This window comes from Vicugna pacos, chromosome 2 (assembly GCF_048564905.1).
Source record: "Vicugna pacos chromosome 2, VicPac4, whole genome shotgun sequence".
NCBI classification, from domain to species: Eukaryota; Metazoa; Chordata; class Mammalia; order Artiodactyla; family Camelidae; genus Vicugna; species Vicugna pacos.
Genome location: NC_132988.1, coordinates 36,400,790 through 36,407,370, shown reverse-complemented (window position 1 = coordinate 36,407,370; position 6,581 = coordinate 36,400,790).

The following is a 6,581-nucleotide window of genomic DNA, read 5'->3' as shown; positions in this document are numbered from 1 at the left end:
GGGATTTGTCCCAGAAACTCACTTTCTGAAGTGCTCCTCTGAGTAGCAATTTAGAACATACATTAATTCAGTAGTAGCTGAGCAAAAGTGATCAAGATTTCCCAGGGCACTGAGGTTCCAGATTGTTTCTCAAAGGGTTGCATCAATTAAAGTCATCTTTTTGGTCAGCTGTGACCCATGATTAATTGGAGTGATCCAAATTCCTGCAAGCCTTGTGTCACACACTTCTTTGCTTCCCCATCTGTTTTGTCCAAAGTGTTGACCAACAAGCTCCACTTGCTGTACCTCATCAGAGTTAGAGTAAATGTCTCACTATGGGTTGGAAAGAAACACTGAAGACGTCAGAAATAATGATGCATAAGCCAGTGGCAAACACAGTGATTTAGTAAAGAGACAAGCTGAGGAGCAGACAAAAGGGAGACCTAATTAAGTTGCATTCTCTTCAGTAGTGTGTGAAATGCAAAGATCTACTAGCTCGAACCAATTTACATGTAAATGTTGAATCTTATACCCACCAGAATCCGAAGCAGGTAGACTGCTTTACCTTTAAAAGAAACTGACAACTGATCAACCAAATAAGATTTAAAAACATTAGGGGAAATTAAAAATGAATGTATGGAGGAGAATGATGGGAATTTATTCACTGATGTGGAGCCTCTTAGAATGAAACTTTTTATTTTCATCTTTTTAAAACAAGAAAATCCCACATTATCCAGCAGATGATGCATAGAGAATTATTGTCCATCTCAGGCTTTTTGAGGTTTTCAGTCACTTAATACTCTTAACTAACTTCCATCAAACATTTCCACAGATAAAATCCTTTCTAAGCCACCTAAATCCTTGTTGGAATATATGGAAGATTTATAAAAAATGAAGATGTTATACTTTGCAGCCTTATATCAATGCTGCCAACGTGCATATCCACAGCCCCCTGGCCACCCTCACGTCCCGGGTGTGGATGACTTCATGCTATAGGGAACTTTGGCATTTTGCTAGGTGTTTGTGGTATTTTCAGAATTGGCGCTGCCCCCTTAAGATGCAGCAAATGTACTGCTCAGTGATAAAATTTATTTCTCAGGAGTTCTGTGGGTTTTGTTTGAATCTGCTAGTTGTACTGAAATGGCAAAGAAATAGTGAAAATAGTTCTCAAAGACTTTTCAGTATGGGAAATAAGATAATCAAAATAATTATAGTTAATGTGCAAGTTGATAATAGTTGCTATTCTAGGGGAAATTTTATTTGGAACCACTGAGGTGTGTTAATGATTCAGACTTTCTGCAGCAGGCAGCTGGACAGATTGCAACTGACCACGGGCTTGTAGCAGGAAGACTCTGGACAAACATGTAAGTAGATTAATTACAATGAAAAACCAATAAATCAAATTGAATAAGGCTTTCCATTTTACTCTTCAGAAGGTTTCCTGTTATTTTGAAATGCACTGTCTTTAAGTGGAAGAGAGAAATACTGTCTCCCTGCAGAGTTTTCCTGCAGGGAGATTAACCAGAGCTACTGCTCAGGACCAGCAGTAACTTCTCCTACAGCATATATTTTATAGGAAAAATAAATCTGGAGAGTCTTGGATATTTAGTTGAATTTCCCAAAATAAACCCCTGAATGAATGAGTGAGATTTGAAGCATCTCACTCTCTCTTTTTACAGCCTTTGAGAAAGTTTAAAATTAAAACTGGAAGGGGTGTGGCTAGAGGTTAAAGTCAGAAAGCAGTTCTTATTCAGTCCATTCAATACCTCTTTATCGAATATACATTATGGACCAGTTATTATTCTAATTGAGCCTAACTTTATCTTATATACAAATATAAATCATTTTGCATATTTTTTTTTAATTGAAGCATAGTCAGTTCCAGTGTGTCCATCTCTGGTGCACATTACAATGTCCCAGTCATGCATATACATACATATATTTGTTTTCATATTCTTTTTCTTTAAAGGTTATTACAAGATATTGAATGCAGTTCCCTGTGCTCTACAGAAATTTGTTTATCTATTTTTATGTATAGTAGTTAATATTTGCAAATCTTGGACTTCCAACTTTAGCATAGTTTTAATATATACTGAATTTTCCTGGAACATGGCTACCATTTGAAATACGATTGCTTGTTTTGTTCTTTGTTCTGAAGTTTTCCCAAAGCTGCTCACCATTTCTAAAAATCAGATTGAAGATGGCAGTGCTACTCATAGCCTTTCACTCACCCGCACAGCACCCCTGGCTCAGTCTGCATCTGTGCATCTACTCACCTGATTCCACCTGGATATCCAATTATTCCAGCACCATTTGATGAAAAGACAGCCCTCTCTCTGCTGAATTTCCTTTGCACCTTTATGGGAAAGCAATTGTCCCTGTATATGTGGGACCATTTCTGGGCTTTCTGTTTTTTTCTGTTGATCTATTTATCTAATACTTCAGTCAATACTGTATATTTTAACTACTATAGCTTGAAATTAGATAGTGGCAGTCTATCAATTTTTAATTCTTTTTCAAGATTGTCTCAGCTATTCTTGATCATTTGCATTTCTATATGACTTTTAGAATCACCTAATTGGTTTCTCAAAAAAATTTTTTTTGTCTTGATTGTGTTGAATCTGTAGATCAGCTTAGGAAAAAATAACATTTTGACAATATTTAGTCCTATGACCCATAAGCAAAGTATATTTCTTCGTTTATTCAGGTATTTAAGCTTTTTCACAGCAATGTTTTGTAGTTTACATATCTTGCCAATTTTTATTTGGTTTATCCCAAAGTATTTTGTATTTTTGATGTTGTTTTAAATGCATTTGTTTTATTTTAATTTCTTGTTGTTCATTCCTAGTGTATGGAAATAGAATTGGTCTTTGTATAATGATCACAACCTCGCTAATCACACTTATTAGTGAGTTGCTTTTTGTAGGTTCTATCAGGTTTTCAACATAGATAACCATGCTATCTGTGAACAACACTGACCAGAACCTCCAGTACAATGTCCGGTAGAAGTGGTAGGAGGAGACATCAGTCCTATTGCTAACCTCATGGGAAAGCATCTGTCTTTCACCATGAAGTATGATGCTAGCTATTGATCTTTGCTTATGAGCTATATTTGGTTGAGAAAGTCCCCTTCTATTCTTAGTTTGCCAAGAATTTTTATCAGTTGTTGATGTTGAGTTTTGTCAAATGCTTTTTCTGTGTCTACTGAAACGATCATTTTTCTTTTTTACTTCATTAACGTCGTGAATTACCTTGATTTTCAAATATTAATCCAACCTTGCATCCCTTGGCGCCAGTCCCACCTACTCAGGTTGATGCAACTTGAGAGAAAAAGCATCCACCATTTGAGATGTGTGTCAGCCAAGTTGGAAGGTGAAGCAAACATTCAGAAAAATACTAGAAGCTATAGGAAACAGAGATACAGTTTCAGCAGACATAGGGGAAGGGTTAGGGCAGTAGATGGGAGGGCCTGGGGTTGGCCAAGGGTGAGTGATGTAGTCTATATTAGGAACAAGAATGTTCAGAGCATTATAAGGATGAAAGTATGGTAGAGTAGTCGTTTGGAAAGCTTACATCATGGAAATTGACTGAAAATGCATGACTCGGATGCTCTGAGAGTCCAGGAGCCCAGAGAATCATCCTTTGGAAGGTGTCAGTTGTAGCAACTGCATTCTCTGCAACACTTGACTGCTGCACATTCTACACAACCATTGATACCATGGTCTATGTGTGTAGGTTCTTGGGGTGAAGCAGGTCCCAGGGACTGTGATACCTGGCACTGCCTAGGCTGGAGAGGACCTCAGAGACTCTAGCTTGATATATCTGTTGAATCTGAAGTACAGAACTCCTGTTCCTGTCTCGTTTTAGCAGGACATTGTCTACATAACCTCCCACCAGTCGTTGCTACCTTAGCTGCTGGTATCCCATCCCTGAACCTCACTCAGCATCTGGGGATCCGCTCCTTGCCAGCACAATTCCATAAAGTCAAGCGTCTTCCAGTCAGTTCCTGGCCTCCTGTCACTGGGCACTACCTATCTGCAATAATATTGGTGCCACTTAGGCTTCCAACTTCCGCGACACGAGCAGATTAAGCATCTATTTCTAGACTCTTTGACTGGTATGTTATGCCTACAGGAAACTTCTTTGTATCATACCTCTGTCCACCTCCCCTATTACAGTGGGTTGTTCTAGCCCCTTCCATTACCACTGAAGTTAATTTTCTATATCCAGTTGCATCCCAAGATAGAAATAACATTGCAAAGCATAAAGGTCTTTTGAATTATTGTATTTTGGAAATGTCTGCCACTGCTCTCTTCCGTTGCTGAGTTAACACTGCATAGTTCTCTGATCAATAGTAATATACTTACACTTTCTCATTCTTATCTCTGAATAGGTATATTTAAGTCACACTTGAAGGGTTACTATGCTAGACCGGAGTAAATGGATCGAGTTTAACTTCCATTTTGGTCACTGCCTGGTCTTTGGCACATAAAGGTAAGCAGAGAATCAGAAGTATGATAAGCACTCATGAGTATGATCCATTTCACAATTAAATGTCCTGTCCAGGTGGCACACAATTGGTCACTACCTACCATAGCCCTGTAATAGGCAAACCTCCAGGGCTGACAGACCATTCTGGATTTCTTGACTTCTTCAAAGTGCAGGTTATCTCCCAAACTACCAATCACATTTGCAAACATCTTTTAAAAAGTCGTGGATGAGTCTGCTGAAAGTTGTCCTTGGACATGGGACTACAGATGCCTGTAATTGCTCCACTCCCAGGCAAGATGCAGTCCATCATGCGAGTTGCTGTGGAACACAGTACGTTCTGTTCTCTGTGGAATCTCAGTGTTAGAAGCAATGACTCCTTGAGCAGCTCTTTATCTTTACTGATTAAATGCTAAATTAAGTTAAAAAAATTGACTTTAGAAATTGGAATTTTCTGAGTGAGAAATAGTTAAGGGCTTCCCCTTTTAAACCTTGCAAGGTAAATTCCCCATACCCAAATTCTCACAAGCTGTAAAATCTACTGTCACATAGCACATGGAAAGGACATTAAAAACAATTGAGCCAACCTCCTTAGGCTGGGTCTCATGAGTTGTTTTAAAAGATACCTTTAAACCCTTTGGTTCTCTGAAATACAGAAAGTGAAATTCATTTTGAGACTATTGTAATTTTTCCAGGTTTAAGAACCTAAGAAAATAGTTAGTTACTTAAAACTCTCTTAGCACATTTCTTTATAAAGCTTTCCAAGTGCAGGCACACGTGCACGCATGCGCGCACACATGCACACACACACACACACACACGCAGACACACAGAGGGTGCACCTCCAGAGTGTAGTCTAGCTGTGGAGTCACCTTCTTAAATTTTAAATAAAATGAAAGTCTTAAACATTCACCTGAGGATACAAATTTTGGAAGATGCAGAATATATCGGTTCTTATTTTATTTTTTGTGGTTCTTCTCAGCATTGTCAAAGGGACAGTATTGGTTATCTATTGCTGCATTAACACACCACCCACAACTTAATATCTTAAAATAGTACCATTTATTACTTCTTACAATTTTGTGGTTAGTCTGAAGTGGTTTCTGCTGCAGGGCTTGTGTGGGCTCAGCCGTGTGACCACAGTTTGCTGATGGGCTGGCTGGGGGTTGGATTCAGCTGGGACAGTTGAGTCTCTCAGTATGTTATCTTCAACCTTCAAGAAGCCTAGACTGCTTTAATGATGGTGGTTGTGTTCCATCCGAGAGGGCAAAAATCTCACATGTAGGCAATTATCACATCTGTCGCTGACCCGTGGCCAAAGCAAGTCTCACAGCCAAGCCCGGGCAGTGTTTGTGTGACAAGGTTTCATCTGTCAGCCTGGTTGGGCTGTCATACTCAGTGATTTAACCAAACACTCAACCCAGGTGTTGCTGTGAAGGTATTTTATGGATGTGATTAATGTCTATAATCAACTGACTTTAAGTAGAGGAGGTTACCCTTGATACTGTGCGTGGCTCTTATTGGCCATTTGGAGGCCTTAAGAGCAAAAACTGAGATTTTCCAGAGAAGAAGAAATTCTGCCTCAAGATTGCAGCATCAGCCCCTGCCTAAGTTTCCGGCCTTGCCAGTCCCCATACCTTCAGAACCAATTCCTTAAAATAAATCCCTTTATGTGTATCCTTGTGGTCTGTTTCTCTGAAGAGCCCTGACTGATCCAGTGGGGGACTACACACAGCGGCAGATGCTGAGAAACCTGATACAGCCGGGTCATTAATGTCACAACCTACTGCAATTTGTCCTTGGCTCTGGTGTTATTTTGTGTCCTCCAATAAGCAGTTTACAAGATGGAATTAGAAAGGTGTTAGATTTTTTAGAGGAAGGATCTGCAAAAGATAGGGGTGGGGGTAGCCAGAGAAGGAAAGAAGCACCTTAAGGCTGTGACCTGGATCTGACACCTGTGAATGAAGGAAGAAAGAGGGCTGAGCAGGAGGTGCCTCGGACTGCAAGGTAGTTCTAAGAAGGCTACGTCCGGGCTAATGGAGCCGAAGTTGCCCATCAGAGGTGTCCTGGGGCTCATGGAATGGGCCTCCATTAGCACTCATGCAGTTGGCGTG